Source organism: Kogia breviceps, chromosome 5 (genome assembly GCF_026419965.1).
Source record: "Kogia breviceps isolate mKogBre1 chromosome 5, mKogBre1 haplotype 1, whole genome shotgun sequence".
In the NCBI taxonomy this organism is placed as follows: Eukaryota; Metazoa; Chordata; class Mammalia; order Artiodactyla; family Physeteridae; genus Kogia; species Kogia breviceps.
Window position 1 is genome coordinate 42316918 of NC_081314.1, and position 17754 is coordinate 42334671.

A 17754-nucleotide genomic window follows, 5' to 3' on the forward strand; every position below is an offset into this window, starting at 1 on the left:
GCAAGGCAGATATTAGCCCCATTTTACAGATGAGAAAAATCAGACCTGCAGAAGTTAAGTGCTTAGACTTAGTGGAACCAGGGTTTGAGCCCAAGTTTCAGTTCAAAGGTCAAGGTCTTTCTTGTATACTATCTTCCCTCCCCAGACTCCTTAATTTTCTCTGGTCTCCTATCTCTAGCCTTCTAGTAATGCTTGCTGTCCTTAGTTCTGGAAGACATAGTCAGGTTTAACAGAAAAGAGTGCTTGAGATAGGTCATCAATATAAGCTAGAAAAATGAGAATAGTATTGCTATCTTTTTGTTGGTTCTGAGAGTAGAATTGTATTTAATAGAAGCCTAAGTTATTAATAGTTTATTAAAGTACATGGAAGACGCAGGAATGCCTTTGATTCCACCAGATTCTCATAATGATTGATACTGAATCAGTGAATCCCCCTTCCTAAACCATTTTGTTTTTAATGCCTGAGGTCATATAGCTGGCCTCTTTCTGTAATTCCTTTTGCTTAAATCTACTATCCAGTGAACAGAATTATCACCATGCAGAAAAACATGGAGAGTCTGTCCTCTATACTCAGGAGAAAAATGTATTGTTTTGAGGATTTAACAACTATTGTACATATTTTATTCATTTGTTCTCTTAGTGACGATGTTTTTACACTGGTGGCCTGCTTTAAATGCTGGTGTGTTTTTTTAAATATTCGAAGTATTGTTGGTAAGGCTCAACAGTTTTTTAACTGGACTGTGATCATGTCTGAATACAACTATAATTGGAACAACTTCTTGGGAAGTTCCTTTGCTTATAAGAGAAATGGTTCAAGTATGATAGTGTACAATTGCTTAATTACTCTGTTTTTATTTTTTATGAAATGCTTCTCTCTGGCTTATGATGTTCTGATGTAACTTTACCATTGGTGTCTACACAAACACACACAAACACACACATATCCCTACTTCTTATCACATTTCTAAGACAATTTCTCCCCTGGAGGAAGATAAGACTTAAATGTTGAAAGAGGAGGAAACTTATGGGCTCTTTGCTAGAATTATAGAATATTTGTTGTAGAAATGGCTTTAGAGAATATTTGTCTAAAACTTTCATTTTACAGATAATGACAATGAGAGCCCAGCAGACAAAGTTACATACCCAGTGTTACCCAGCTAGATGGTCACTGAGGCAGGACTAGAATCTATTTCTTCCAACTTCCAGGTTGAGATATGGTAGATTGATCAGAGGGAGCAAGCCTTAAAACAATTTGTGTTAAAGGTGCCACTTTGAAACCGTGTTCCCTTGCTCTTGGTGACCTTATGCTCCCTCCTGTTTCCTTATCAGTACTTTTGGTTGAAATTTATAGCCCAGACTCTTCTGCACCTTTCACCTGCTTGCAGCTTTTCTTTTATCCTTCCCAACTCTACTCCAATTCTTATGTGTACTGCTGCTTCTTCTTACTGGGCAAGTATTTTACAAACCTGCTCAAAATTCAAAGGGAGTCACTGAGAGAGGCATTATGTAATGCAAAAGACTAATGGTAAAAATTTAGACAGCAATGGAAGAGAGGTTTTTATTTGTTAATTACATTAATTAAGTATATAATGGTGGTTGGAAGAGGGGAGAGCTTAGTTGGAGGGTGGTTCTCAGCCTTTAAATAATAACCCTCTAGTCCACTATGAACCACCGAACCATACAAACACCTTTGTATAAATTAAGCTTAAAATCCATAGCAAAAATGAGAACTATGATTTAAAAGATTGCCCTTTAAGCCTGCAAAACAACTAACATTTTTTATAGTTCTTTACAGTTTACAAAGCACTTACACATTCATTTTCCTCTTTGGGCCTCAAGCAACCAAGTGAGCTCAGTAAGGCAATCTGAATCTGTGTTGTCATCTAGAGGAAAAACAGAGGTTCAAAGTTAGAGAGACTTACCCAGGGTAGACTCAAATCTAAGTCTTCTAATTCTATAAATCCCAAGTTCCTATCATCTGGCCACTCTGTCTCCCAAAAAGCCCAACTGCAAACAGTTTTAGAAATTAAGGAAATTGGACCAAATCTGTTTAGAAAGTATGATGGTTAGTTTTATGTACCATCTGCAACAGGTCCAGGCTGCTATGCAAGCTGCTCTGCTGCTCGGGCCACACGATCCCAGAAGGTTATATTGATATTATAAGACATTATTTCCTGGATGCTGTGGCAGGTGAGGTCAGAATATGAGGCACAGATATACACAATGGAGAGAACTTGGCTGGTTTGGGATGGTTCAAATACAACAGTAAACACTTGCTTATTTACTCTTATGTTTATGAAATGCTTCTCTCTTGCATACATACAGACAGAGATTTTATTGATGAGAAAGCTGATATTTGACAGTTACCTTCCTCATTTCAAACCTCAGTATGAGACTTCTTTTCCCACTTACAAGACCTAAAAAGGCCTCCTCTGCCCTGTTCATCATTGGGCCTGGAAGAGCAAAGAAGAACAAACATTCCCTTCAGGACAGCTCAGTCCTAAAGAAGAGAAGATGCTGGGCTACTCATGTGCTGTTACTCTTTCCAAACTCAGATGTCGAGGGAGGAGCCAGGATTATTACATTTATGGAGCTCCCTCCACCCAGGAGGAAACGACAGGAGTGGAAAGACACATTCCACCCTACTATACGTTAGTGAAGATTTCAAGAGTTAATGTAGGTGAAACACTTAGGGCCTGGTCCAGAGTCAGTCCTTGATCAATGCAAGCTCTTTTAATTAGAAATCTACAAACTTATTTCTGGTTCCAGCTCCTCCATTAATTGTATGATTCAAGGCAAGAAACCACATCTGTTTGGTTCACTGCTGAATGCCCAGAAGCAAGACTGGTGCCTTGCATAGCACCTGTAATAATAATAATAATAATATTATTATAATTTAAAAATAAATTATCCTCTCTGAATTTGTTTCCTCACCCATAAAATGAGGAATTTGGTGTCTTGATGCCATTTAGATTTCTTCTTTGCTCTGTTGATCTACTTCTATAATAGGGAGTTGCAGCAAATCTCATACACAGTTTTGTTTTGTTTTTTTTTTAAAGATGAAAGGATTTTCTGCCAGCATTGGCATCTAGTCTTTGTATATTGAATTCCAATATTCTGAAAGGGCAATTCACTTAGAATAGCAACATATGTATAATTCTCTAATAATGTTAGGGTTAATTAATTTTGCTCTACCCCCCCAAATATCCCAGTCAATAGTGCCAGCATTTTCTTTTATTCTTTATAATTTTTCAAAAAACTTTCATTTGGGGGTGATAAAAAGCTTAACTCTATTAGTAAAGTGTCTACAGCTATGCTACTATAAGGTCTTCTCACTTTAAAAGTTTAGGATTTTATGGAACAAATCCAATGTTGCCAAGTGTTCAGAAAATTGTTTTAGAAAATAGTCTGTTCCTTGCCCTCTGAGCCAAAACCAAAACCATCCTCCAATTGTTACCATATTAGAGATGAGAAAATAGGCTTGGGTAGTAATATGACCAGGGCACAAAGCCAGCAAATGGCTGTGCCTAGTTCTGAGCTTTTTAAGGTGTCTTTGTATCTTATGACTATCTTATCAAGCAGTTGATACTTATAATCATGTGCTCCATCGTCCACTACACAGATAGTTAACATGCTCCAGAAGAGAACATGCACAGAACATAGAATTTCGAAATTTTCCATTAGAAAATATAAAACTCCTCATTTACATTTGCACAGATTTGCCAACAAAGACAAATATCATAAATCTAAAGTGAACAGCCTCAAAAGGCACAGTGAAAAATACCACAATAGGTGAATGAATTCAGCAATTCCAAACACAAATGTTCTTCAAGACTCAGATCTCCTTTATGCCCTGCTGTTTCAGTTTGGAGTCTAAAAGACTATCTAAAAATAAATAAATAAATAAATAAATGACTATCTATCTACTTTGTGTCTGACTTATTTTCCTGTCAGACAGGAACTGGAATTTGAACTTTGCTCTCCGAAAGCCAAAGGCCAACTAATTTAGGAGACTCTCAAAATCAGTGATGGTTTCTTCTAGTTTCATTAGTTCTGTCCAAAGTGATTAAAGGATTTGATTCCCAGATAACCATGATCCTTACTGCCATTTTTACAAATCACATTAATGTCTATACTTAATTCTGATCACTTGTGGCATTCCTGAGGCAGGTCTGGATTCATGCAGCATTCCAACCTTGAGTGCCTTTTCAAGTTTCCAGCAGAATCCTGTGCTTGTGAGTGATGATACCTTTATTGTACTAGCCCCAAGGTGTGGAAGTTGTTTCCTGTGGCCTAGACTCAGCCCAACCCCTCCACTTGTTGAAACATCTGCAAATATCTTGTTCATTTCAGAGGCATCTGACCACAGCTAGCCTCCCATCTGTATTGCTTCCTTTTTCCTGATTGCTCATGTAAGGCATCAATAATCTGGGAAGGCACTCAGTAAGAGAGAAACTGGGAGGGCCTAGGGATTAGAGTTAAGTGCTTGGAGGATAGTTCTTATGGGTTTTCTCTCATATTCATTCATTAATTGATTCATTCAATCATCACCATTTATTGGGTGGTACTAGTACATGCAAATATCAACAACAAGCAGTCTCTCTCATCAAACAGGAGACAATCTATTGTGTGCTACATTTATTGTCTCAAGTAGGGAATTATATTAATCAGCTTATAATAACAAACTATATTTACCAGGTGTCTTCTATCTGTAAAGTTCCACAATTGCTTTCTTATCTTTGGTAGGTATAAGGTTTATAGAATCTTTCATCTGTTTCTCCACTTTGAAACCACATAAAACTGAAAGCAATACTCTCTAAAGGATTTTGTAAATAATAATCATTAATTAAGAAATACCATAGGAATCTTTACTTGATAAGTGAAATGATAAATTGTGTAGTGCTGAGTAAACACATTCCTTCATATGTTGCATTTGCTTTAGTCCTATATGTTAAACTACAAAATTATCTGCTTAACAATTATTAGAAAGGACTATATTTTAAAAGATGTTAATGCAGTTGGATCATTTTTATGCTCTTATATGATATAAATTCCGTGTTTTAAAAATATATCTATCTTATGCACACATTTACACGTTTTAGTAAGTTTATTATAATCAAATCATACGAAGATCTAATTAACTCATCCCCTGAGTTGTTGAGCAATAATTATACCAGAGTACCAGGAGATTTAAGGTGTATACAGGGTGGGGCCCATCCACCCAGGATTTCAAAACCACATGGTTCTTTAGGTCCTGTTGGGGCTTATCTATTTGCACGTCTCCCCTGCAGGAGTTTGGACTAATCAGGTAACTACATCTTGACTGCAGTCTCTACCACTCATTGTTTGCAACATCAATTATCATCAACAGTCCACAAAGAAGTTAGCAATGGGAAAAGGAAAAGGCTTTAATACCAAGGCTGTCCCCAGGGTTCAGCAGGACATATATCCTCTATCAAATCATCTGACATCAAATCCTACAAATAAGCTCAACCAAAAGGTTGAGCCATGTTGTCTGATGGTATCGTGTTCTCCGGTTGCAATGCAGTACTGAGCAGCCAGTTGTGAGTTGACAGGTCTTCCAGTTTGCTAAAACGGAAAAGGCAGGTTTTTGCTCCAGCATTGTTTCACTTTTGCTGCAGAACATTCACACAGCATCATGCCTTGTCTAGTCTTCATTGATCTAGATTTTTTTTAAAAAAATAAATTTATTTATTTTTGGCTGCGTCGGGTTTTCGTTGCCGTGCGCGTGCTTTCTCTAGTTGCGGTGAGCGGGAGCTAATCTTCGTTGCGGTGCGTGGGTTTCCCATTGTGGTAGTTTCTCTTCTTGTGGAGCACGGACTCTAGACCCGCGGGCTTCAGTAGTTGTGGCACTTGGGCTTAGTAGCTCCGCGGCATGTGGGATCTTCCCGGACCAGGGCTTGAACCTGTGTCCCCTGCATTGGCAGGCGGATTCTTAACCACTGCGCCACCAGGGAAGTCCCCATTGATCTAGATATTAATTGGACATCCTGGAAGCTGACAGGGGCTGGTTCATTTCTCCTTCAGCCTTGGCTTCTCCCCATCCCCCAGTGCTCCCTGTCTTGCGACTCACAACAGAGCAGTGCTATTAAATACAGTATGAAAATACACGTCAACGGGCAGATGGGAGCTAGGTGGCTGAGAACTCTGAAGAACAAAGAGAGCCCCTGCGCCCTATGGTGCTTTGTTCAAATTTTTAAGAAGGCACCCCTTCCTCAGGTGGATGGCATATATCTTAGGAGGTGAAGCTAGGGGCTGGAGTTCAAAGCCTCCCCACCTCCTCTGCCAGGCACCATTATGCAGTCAACAAACCGCACAAGTGTATGGCGGCTGGGCGGAAAGGGTATACAGAGCCTTACAATGATAGCAGAGGGCATTAAGAAAGATGTGGGCAACTTTGAAATGAAGAATAATGGAAAACAGGCAGTACCGAGTGATTTCGTCTTATGATTTTCTAAATAGAAGAGGCTGATTAAGCATGGTATCTGCCTTCTGATTCAAGTTAAAACCACTTACCACTCTGTAGTGACTTCCTTTCCCTCTCAGGAGATCTCTTCTAAAAGCTGAGATGAGAAGCTAATTTTACATTTACACAAAGATGTACATACTGTATTACTATTCCTAAGGTGGTTTGCATTTAAATAGAGGCAAAAACATTTAAACATTAAGTAATCAATCAGTTTTGTCTGTTTACTGCTCTATCCCCAACATCTATAACAATGCCTGGCACACAGTAGGTCCCTTAATATGCTGATTAAGTAAATCTCTAATCCTAGACTTTCAGTCACTGAGCATCAGGAAGATACACCAAGATGGTCTCTTGCTTTCAAGATTCCACAGATCAAATTAGAAAGTCATCCAAAATAAGTTTTCTTCTAGGCACTTCACAGGCCAGCGGTCTCAGCTCTCTTATAAAATACCATCACCACAAATACTACTCAAATATCAATTATTTAAAACTTCCATTGCAGGGAATTACGTGGTGGTCCAGTGATTAGGACTCTGTGCTTTCACTGCTGAGGTCCCGGGTTCTATCCCTGGTCTGGGAACTAAGATCCCGCAAGCTACTCGGTGCAGCTAAAAATAAATAAATAAACATAAAACGTCCATAGCACATCTTGAGCTATTTGTCAACTGACAATAAAACGTCTATAAACCAAATAGATTATGTAAGGATGCAGCCTCCCACACTGTAGTTCAGTACTTGATAGACAAAGTACAAACAAAAATTGGTGGCACAGTTGTATTTAAACATTATTTTATACTTTTCTAATTTTATATATGGGCCATCATAATTGCAGTGCATTATTTATAATATTTGAATGTATCACCTTCCTCCAAAGATCTCAAAGCACCTTTGGTGAGTAAGGAATAGTTCTCCCCACACCTCTGGTGAAGTAGGTATGCTGTAAGCATTATTTCCATCATACCAGAATCCCACATGAGTCAGTGGCAGGGCTGCATTACTCAAGGCATTTTAGTTCACAGCTCTAACCATCAGAGGCCTGCCTACACATTCATTCATTCACTGCCTACACATTCATTCATTTACTTCATTCAAAACATTCATTTGATGCAGTTTGCTAGGCACTTAGGTTCAAGTCCCTATTTCCTTACTGAACTTGCGTCATAGGAACACTGCAATCTATTAAAAAGAATTTATCATAACAAATATTTAAAATTCAGAGCAGAGATTTTTCTGCATTTTGTGATTAATCCTATTTGTTTCATAGTGGCATACCTACCAGTGAGTCACATGTATCCTAAGGAAATGACTGAAATAGAAAAAAATTTAAAGATATACCTCTCTTATGTTATGGTTGTCAATCATGTGTCTATAATATAAAGCTTTTTTATTTTTTATGTTTGCTTGGTGCAGCTAAATACTTGCGCTTTCTGTGTCTAATTATGTTTCTGCTGTGTGTTATAGCTGAGTTGGTACAAGATGTTCAAGACCATGAAAAGATGAATGTAATGGCTTCCTCGTGTCGTGGTCCATTTTTTTTTTTTTCAGTTCATTTGTCCTTTTAAGTAATCATACTGTTTGTACCCTGACTCTCGTACTGAATTCACAATTATCCCTCTTGCCAAACCATGCCTCCAGACTTGACTGTGTAGATTGAATTTCATGCACGCATATGTAAACCCTGTGCACCGCCTGTCGAACGAAGTAATATAAGCAAATTAAAGGCACATTTTAACGACTTTTGAGTTCCGTGTTAGAGTGGTTTTTAGACAGTTACCTACTGGGCAAGGTATAAGATACCGACTCACAGAGGTCATTATCAGTGTGCGTTATCAAACGCGTTTGCTCATGGAATCCACCCCGTAACTGTGCACGTCGCATTTTCTAGCCCCTGGAAGGGGCTGATTCACCCCCAGCTCCCTCTGCCAGAGCCGGCGCGGCCAAGCCGCCGGGTCAGGGCCGGCGCGCCGCAGAGGCTGGGGTGCGTGACAGGCTGCACTTCCCAGCCCTGATGCTGTGGTAACTGACTAAGCTCATCGCCGCTCGTCACGACACGCGCAGCCTCGGCGGCACGCGGCGTAGCGTGAGAGGCGCCAGGGCCGCCGGCGCGCCCACCCCGGAGACTTCGTGCAGACGCGCCTCGCCGCTCCTTGGAGACCCAGCCTGCTTGTCACCACGCCGCCGTTCTCAGGCTGCAGAAAGACGGCATCCGGACGTCAACAAATAACCTGACCTCCCAGGCGGTGGCCCTCGTTCTTCTCAGCCTCGGCCCTGTCCCTCACCGCCCCCTGACGCACAGCTGCCAAACCCCTCGGAGTGGAAAAGCGCCGGGTCAACGTGGTCAGTCGCCCGGCAACGCCACTCGCCTCACGTGCGCCCTGGGTTCCCGCAGGCAGGGCTGCGGTGGGGCGCTGGGGGAGGGGGGCTCGCGACCCCCTTCCTGGGCGTCCCTGTCCCGGGGCGCAACACCGGTAGGGCGCGAGGCTGCTGTGGCTCGCGACCGAGCTCCTGGGCAAGGCAGGCAGCGAACAAGCGCCGGGGCAGCTCAGGAAGCTGACAGGTGTCCGCGGGGCGAGACCGATTCCTCGCCCGCGTTCCCCTTCGCCCTCGTCCCGCCGCCCGGGCTGTTTGCTTTACAGCAGCGGAGCTGGGCACTTTTCGGCCTTAAAATGAGCGCATCAGCCGCTCGGGCTCAAGTCGGCGGCGGGGGCCGGGCGGAACCGGATTCTTCGCGGGCTTAGGCGGCCGGGTCGGCACGCGAAGCGGCACTTGGCCGGCCAGGAAGCCCGGGTGAGCGCGGAAGCGGCGAGCGCAACTGGCGGGGGCGGGGCCGCGGGGTTGCGTGACCCGCGGCCCAGCGGCTGCACGCACTTCGTGCCTGGGTCCGCCCTCGCAGCCTCGCCGGCAGCCGCCGCCGCCATCGCGGGGCTGGAGCACAGGTGCAGGAGGGCGGCGCCCGGTTTCCAGTTTTACAACGGCAGTGGGGAGAGGAGTCACGCTATATTTCTGGTACGGGGAGTGAGTTCACCGGAGAGGACACGGCGTCTCCTTGTTATCGGAACCTGGGTAACATTCGGTAATAAAACCCGCTCAGACAGGATGTATTAAACGAACTGGCAACCAGAGCTGCTCTATCAATAAGCAGTCGTTCCGGGGAGACTTTCCAAAGAAAGCTTTACATTAAGAGTCAGGGCACACAGGTGCGGTTCGCGTGACATGCTAACACAGGAAGGAATCAGAGCAAGGACGGTGGCTTTAGGACGCAAATTTTGTGCACTCTGCTCAAGAATTAGCAACAGAGTCGTGATGCTGGGCAAACTGTCATTCCTCCTAGAAGCGTTCTTGCCAGTGTTTTATTTTAAAAGAAGAGGTGCCTGATTTTAATGGCGTAGTAACTGGAGAGCCCTCTATTACATGTTGACTCAAGAGTCCCAAGGACATTTAAAAGAAAAAAAAGTGACTTCACAGGACGCCATAATCCAAGTTCCTTCTCAAGATCATGTGCGGGAAAAATGTTTTTTTTCACAGATATCTGTTTATATAATTCAAATATTTGTTGATTTGTAGATAAATCAAGTTTGGAGAGAAAAAAATATTAACACCAAGACAGTTTAACACACAAAACCACTCCAGTCGTCTAAGCTCTCAAAATTCCACATTAACTTATTTTATTTATTTAAAGTTTGATTTGGTGGATCTATGCTTTTATTTATTTCCCTATTATTACCCTTGGGCCTGTGGTGCCTAGTTACACACACACTTGTTACACAAGTAGCACACCATTATATAAGAGGGGCTTCTCCGGGGTTAGGATACCTATCATAAACTCCCAGAAAGGTCTTTTAGAAGACACATGTTCACCTCTCAATTTACCACATGTGGAAAGACAGCAAGATTCACTGTTTAATTTTTTTTTTTTTTTTTTTGCTGTACGCGGGTCTCTCACTGCTGTGGCCTCTCCCGCCGCGGAGCACAGGCTCCGGACGCGCAGGCCCAGCGGCCATGGCCCACGGGCCCAGCCGCTCCGCAGCATGCGGGATTCCTCCCGGACCAGGGCACGAACCCGCGCCCCCCGCATCGGCAGGCGGACTCCCAACCACTGCGCCACCAGGGAAGCCCTCACTGTTTAATTTTAAAATGTTCTCCCAGCTAACTCAGATTCTCACTTGTGAATGTAGGAACGGTTATTTTATCTGCCTAGCACTCTTCCTGTCTTCTGGGACAGAACTGCCCCTTCTCGGATTCTGCTTCTGCCTTATTCTTCTAGACATGTAATTAGAAAGGGAGGTGTCATCATGTGTGGCCTTGCCTCCCTGGTCACCACAATTGGTCAGGAGGCAGGTATCTGTCTCCTCCTGGCTTCAGTGATTTGGTCAAGGAATCGGTGTGTAACTCAAGGTGTGCTAAACAGTCATTTCCTGGCATTTTTCTAACTGGAGGTTGGGAATAGAAGCCCCTTTTCCTCTTGGTGTCAAAACTGGCCTGTCAGCCACCACTGCCCTGCCACATGCAGAGACTGTAAAAGAGAAAGGAACCAACTTTCAGTAAGTGGTAGATTCAAAGGGCTGAGACTTTCCATGACTTCTTAGAGTTCCAGAGTTCTCAAAGCAGTCCTGTTTCCTGCTTTCTTGAAGCTTGGTTATTTAGCTCTTCTGTTGATTCTGTGAGGTACCTTGATATTCTAACAGAATATACATTGATAGTAATAATTAACAAAATGTATATTTAGAATGTTATGTGGAATACGTTTTAAAAATGTATAACACTATTTGTAACTTGCTTTTTTTTCATAGAAAAAAAGAATAGAATTCACTGGGACATTCATCACCAATAAACTACATCATCATTTTAAACAGCTGCACAATATTCTTGTTTGATAAGTCAATTTATTTCATTTTGGTATTTCAGATTTTTAAACATTATAAACAAGACTGTGATGAACACTAAATATATGTGCCGATAACAAAGAACTCTCCCATAAGCTTACAGCAGCCTTCTCTTGGAGAATTGGGTCATAGGCTCATCCCTGATTTAAATAACTGGTAAAGGGGAAGTGGCCAGTAGAATTGACCTAATCTGAGCTCATTCCTGGAGTTGGGCTGATTCACATGTGCTTAGGGGTGGAGGGAGGGGAGGGGAGGGTGATGAGGTCTGGATTCCTGAACAAAAGGAAGAAGGGGGAATCAGGTGTCCACTATAATAGTTTTGAACATTTCAAGGTATTTAAAACATAATGTATTAAAATACATTAATTTTTTCACCTAAAAGCAGTGTTTAAGAGTGCTAGTTGCTCTACACCCTTGCAAACCAGGGCTATCATTACTTTAATCTTTTTTTACCTGTTTGATAGGGAATTCCCTGACGGTCCAGTGGTTAGGACTCTGCGCTTCCACTGCATGGGGCACAGGTTCAGGGAACTAAGATCCTGCATGGTGCAGCCAAAAAAAAAAAAAAGAAAAAAAAATTCAGTTGTTTGATAGATCTGATAATAATGTTTGATTTTAGTTCATAAGAAAATCTCTTTAAGATGATTCACAACTCCTTATTTAATGGTATTAAAATATTCTATTAATAGAGATATAACAAAATGACAGGAAAATTGTCCTAATTCGATTCTTATAAATTCCATAGCTAACTAAAATTATAGGTGCAGAATCATGAACATCTCTATAAAAGTAGAATGAAATCACTTCTGCCAATCACTTATCAAAACAAATATTAGGCTCTTAGATGCTTCATTAGAATCTTACGGAAATCTCAGAAACAAGTAATAATTTCATTAAACAAGCAAGTTCTTTAAAAAGTTTTTTAGGGCTTCCCTGGTGGCACAGTGGTTGAGAGTCCGCCTGCTGATGCAGGGGACACGGGTTCGTGCCCCGGTCAGGTAAGATCCCACATGCCGCGCAGCGGCTAGGCCCGTGAGCCATGGCCGCTGAGCCTGCGCATCCCGGAACCTGTGCCCCGCAATGGGAGGAGGCCACAGCAGTGACGAGGCCCACGTACCGCAAAATAAAAAAGTTGTTTTATAAATGCATAAGGCAGTTGTCTATGTTCGGTCTTTGAATTCATTAACATTTGTTATAGGCTAGATATTGGATGCTAAGGTTTAAAAAACTATCAGTGCCATATATTTTTTTTTTTTTTCGGTACGCGGGCCTCTCACTGTTGTGGCCTCTCCAGTTGCGGAGCACAGGCTCCGGACGCGCAGGCTCAGCGGCCATGGCTTAGGGGCCCAGCCGCTCTGCGGCATGTGGGATCTTACCTGACCGGGGCACGAACCCGTGTCCCCTGCATCAGCAGGCGGGCTCTCAATCACTGCGCCACCAGGGAAGCCCCAGTGCCATATTTTTGAGCATCAAATGGGTTACAAGAGTTTTAAGTCACTACCGTTAGAGCTTTATTCTTTTTGTGTTTTAAAATATATTCATGAAAATAAATAAGTCCTAGGGATGTAATGTTCAGCATCGTGACTGTATTTTATATTTGAAAGATGCTAAGAGAGTAGATCTTAAAAGCTCTCATCACAAGAAAAAAAGTTTGTTATCTATGTGTAGTGATGGATGTTAACTAGACTTGTGATTATTTTACAATATAAACAAACATTGAATCACTCTGTTGGATACCTGGAACTAATATAATGTTATATGTCAGTTATATCTCAAAAATAAATATTCATTTGACAAATATTAAACTATATTTGGTACACAGTACATTTTTGGGTAAAGCTCTTACCAATAGTGAACAGGCCACAAAAGCATACATTTATGATCATCAAAGGTTTCACTGTTGAGCTTGACTTTTAATATTTGAAAGTAGATGTTTATTGCTTTAAGGCGTAACTTGTCTCATTGGAAATTTTGTTCAATAATCATATTCTCAGGGCTAAAAAGAGTTCAGTACACAATTTATTTCTGCACAGATGACAAAACATTTGAACTCCTAGAGAGGAGCACTATTTAAACATTGTGACCTTCATTTTATTAGGTACTCTAGTTTACACTGCACCTGTGATGGATTCAAAAATATACAGTCTAAACCCACAAATAGTATTTTGTGTTCAAGCCATCTCTAGACCAGAGTTATTTGGGGTTCAAAATAGACAAAGCAGTTTTACAAAGGAGTCTAACTATTGATTAGCAGTTAAAAAAAAACAGAAAAGAAAATCCTATCTACATTTTGGTGGGAATAAAATGTGGTAAGTACAAAAAGCAGGTGGTCACTTGTAGCTGACTTTTTTAAAAAAATGAAGCTGTATGGGAAAAGTTATGAAAAAAGTATGTATAACACAAAGTTACATTTCCAGAATTAAATACTTCTTGGGTATTTACATGTGACACCCATAGCAGGCTGAGGCCCCTGGCTGGGTGGCAGAGTCAGCTAACCCAATACCGGAGTCCCAGGTGCTTCTGCTTACACTCAGATTCGGTCCTAGTATACTTTAGTGCTCAAGTGTTGGGTCATGCCCTTGGCCACTTCCATCATTTGAGTGAGAGTAAACAATAAATAGGATCTGACTGAGTTATGTTTGGTAGGATTCTCCATGAATGAGACATTGTGTATGAAATGCCAGGAAAGAGCCCAGTAAATGTTAGCTTTTAAAAAATTCTGCATTTGCATTGGATGGAACCCAGAAATAGCAGTGAAAACCATTGTTGCTTCCAATCTGGGAAGCCCGTCTGCAACGATTTTTTTCAAACTTTTGAGGATCTCAGTGTTGTGCTGTACTGTGTTCTGATTCACAGGATAAAAATAAAGTTGGGCTAACTGTAATTTTGTCATGCTCCCTTTGTACAGTTTTGAGCTCACTTTAAAATAAGCCATCTTGGGTAGACTTCCTGGTCTTTGTATCAGACTTGCAGACAAAGTACCTATTCTCCCAAATGCTTTTCATGTGGGGACAGGGAGAGAAGAGGGGGGGCATAATATTACTTACCAGAATGAATGGGATGAATGACAGTGCCTTGCTGGATAAATATCTTAGGTAAATTCAAATTCATAACAGAAGCACAGACACTTGTGTTCTCACAAATGTTAATGCTACAACACAAAGGTATGCGGACCATGTGGAAAGCCCTAGTTTATCACTTTACAGAGGCTCTACTTCCAAAACTAGGGAGTATTTTTTTTTTTTTTTTCCTCTCAGGGGTCATTGACCCACAGGAGAAAAATAATAAAAAGGGTCACAGAAGAGGTTAAAAGGAACTCAATTTGGTTCTTACTGATTATTTTTAAAAGTCACAATAAAAAGTGAAACTTAACTGGTTTAAAATTTAAGAAGAGGATAAAACAAAACTTTATTCAGTATGTCCAATGATGGAAATGCTTTAAATTCTACTTCAGTTCCAGTATGGCCAGTAATGGGGTGGGGAAAAGGACTGGAAAAACAAAAGGGACAAGGAAAAAAAAACCTGGAGAGGTAAAGGGAGAGACTGAAACCAACCAAGAGTCAAGAAAAAACACACACCAACAAAGGGAAGAGACTTTTTGGATTACTTTTTAAAAAAACTGTTTTGTGGGCTTCCCTGGTGGCGCAGTGGTTGAGAATCCGCCTGCCGATGCAGGGGACACGGGTTCGTGCCCCGGTTTGGGAAGGTCCCACATGCCGCGGAGCAGCTGGGCCCGTGAGCCATGGCCGCTGAGCCTGCACGTCCGGAGCCTGTGCCCCGCAACAGGAGAGGCCACAACAGTGAGAGGCCCACGTACCACAAAAAACAAAACAAAAAAACCTGTTTTGTAAAACCTTGTTACAACTCTTCATGTTTATCTTTTTTTTTTTTTTTTCCCCTTCCAGGCAAAGCTTTACTGGGAATCCTGCTGCAGCACTAGGGAGCGAAAACAACAGGTTCTCTTGCTTGCTCCCTGCGGGGGTGGGGTAGAGGTGGTGTGGGGAGCGAGCTGGTTCCTTATATGGAGTGAGGCTACCCTCAGTAGGGGTGGGTCTGTGGTGTTCAGGAATACAACTTTTCACTGCTGCTCTTTTAACAAGATCTATTCTTCACAATTTATCAACTCTTGTTTATCCTATAAATTCTTACTGGGTCTACCAGTGTTCAGCAGAACTTTCTTTGATGATGAAAATGTTGTATATATGTGCTCTCTCATGTGGTAGCAACATGTGACTACTGAGGATGACTTAAAATGTGGCTAGTGCAATAAAGGAATGGAATTTGAAATTTTATTTCATTTTAACCAAATTAAGTAGTCACATGTGCCTATCTTACTGGACAGTGTGAATGTCTAAGGGACATTTACAGTGGAAGGAAAATCGGTCTCAATGTCACTGTAGAGATGAATAAGCACAGGTGAAATGAGACCACACAATGAATTACAGCCTTGCAGCTGGATCTTCTCCCATCCTTAAAGTGTTTTCTTATCATATATACAAAGTACTCAATAAATATTATTAATGCTAATAATCATACAATAGCCAAACTAGCCTCAGAAGAGTGATCTTGCTTTAGGTGTGCAATTCCTGTTCCAGATAAAGCACTCCATGGATCTGGATGCTAAACCCCCTAACCTAAAGCCCCATTGTTAGAAAATGAGAACAGTCCTACTTCATTGTCCCTCAAAGAAACATGCTGAGGATGAACAGCTCTGAAAGTTCTTTGCATTTCTCATAAATATGCTGTATTTGACCACTTCATTGGCTGTCCTCTGCTTCCCTTAATCCTCTCTTCCATCCTCTAATTATTGCTTATCTTTTCCAAATGAAGAAAGATGCTCTCTTTTAAGGAGTGGAAACAGTCACTGGTAGGCGTTGGGGCAAAAATATCAATCAGGTTAAGTGTATTTTGTATTTTCTTTGTATTTACTCAAGCTTATTTCATTCAATAGTAGTAAGTCTCTTACCCGGCTAGCAAGCTGCGAATGTTCTATTTCTTGGAAGAGCTGCATTTCGGACCTTATAAAATCCTCAAAGGAGAGATCTGGACTATGAACGAGTCCCCTGCATGGATTCAGTCACTCAGCATCACCCCAGCCTGGTATGCAGTTGCTTATTACGTAGTAGGTCATCCATAAACACTTTCTTTTGAACGAAGAAAGGAAAATAAGTCACGTGTAAGGGTGGGCAGCCTTCTATAAATTGTGGACTAGCGGGTCTCAAGATATCTTTTGAACTAAGCCCTTCATCTTGACTACTTTTGGACCAGTATGAAAATTTTACTAACACCTTCCCAATTAACTTGCTCTCCCTGCAATGACTGAGACCAGAGCTTCCCTTTACACCCATGACCTCTACAGGCATCTCTCTTCTTTCCGCTCAAGAACAATAATTGCCCACTGCTGCGTCAGCCACAAGGACTCTGGGGCCTGACGTGAGAGGTGGACGGACTTTGGCCTCCACCTCAGCCAGCGTCTCTCCAACCCGCCGCATGGCTGGGAACGTCTCCCTCCATCCCAGCAGTCGCCCCCACGACTCCAGCCCGCCCTCCCCTGCCTCGCCCTTCTCACCCATTGCCTCCCTCTCACAGCCCCCAGCGTAAGCCCAGCCCTTTCTCCGAGCCCCGCCACGAGATTTCCCGCTTCCGCGCAGCACTTGGGACCCCGAGCGGCGCCCGGGAAGTCCCGCTTCTGCGTTGGGGAGCGGCGTGGACGTGACGTCATCACGCCCTGACGTCAGGCCGACGTGCAGCACGGTCTCCTGGGAGACCGGGAAAGCCGTTTCGCACCCGGCAGAATCTAAGTCTAGGTGAGAGACAATGGAAGGCTTCCTTGAGCCCTGGGATGACCCGGTCCCCGGGCGCAGTTTCGGAGCGGCGGCGTGCTGGCTCCCGGGGAGGGGGCCGGAAAGCCGAGCCGTGGTCTCGCGCCCAGGGGATGGGCCCGGCGCCTAACCTCTGACCCCAGCTGCAGCCCCTGTCATGTCACCGCAAGCCCGCCGGGCCCGACGCCCTCTTCTCCCCGCGAGTGCGCGGCTCGGCCTCACCCCGCATCCCCTCCTCCTCCTTCTCCTCTTCCTGCCACCTCAGGTCCCGATGGAACGGAGTTAGAAAGGGACAGATTTCAAAACACTTTCAGCCGTTTTGGTTGGTTTCTCTTTGGAAAATCCCGCCGCTTTAGAAAAGTCTTAGGACGTGAACTTCCGCTTCACCTGACCCTGACCTACTCATCTGTGGGTGATTCACACCAAGGGAATAGTTCTTTAGGGAAGGGCCTGAGAGCTGAACGTGAGTTAATGGCCCAACGTGACACTGGTGTCAGGAAGGGAATCGGAAGTGAGCAATCGGGGACGTGTCTGTATTTTTGACATCTGCCTCCTGATC

At 42.8% G+C, this 17754-nt stretch overlaps 1 long non-coding RNA gene across 3 annotated transcripts in view; it reads right to left on the minus strand.

Moving 5' to 3' along the window:
- The window catches only part of LOC136794234 (uncharacterized), a 36949-nt gene extending 19890 nt beyond the window's left edge, over positions 1 to 17059 (minus strand). The window contains exons 1-4 of one of the 3 annotated variants that reach the window (XR_010840647.1): positions 16943 to 17059; positions 16340 to 16517; positions 11827 to 11912; positions 1812 to 1883 (exon numbers count right to left, since the gene is read on the minus strand). This is a non-coding gene — a long non-coding RNA (uncharacterized lncRNA). Of the gene's footprint in view, positions 1 to 1811; positions 1884 to 10183; positions 11169 to 11392; positions 11647 to 11826; positions 11913 to 16339; positions 16518 to 16942 lie in introns of those variants that run through there. The other 2 variants (XR_010840648.1, XR_010840649.1) reach the window with 2 other exon arrangements.
- Positions 17060 to 17754: the final 695 nt, after the last annotated feature.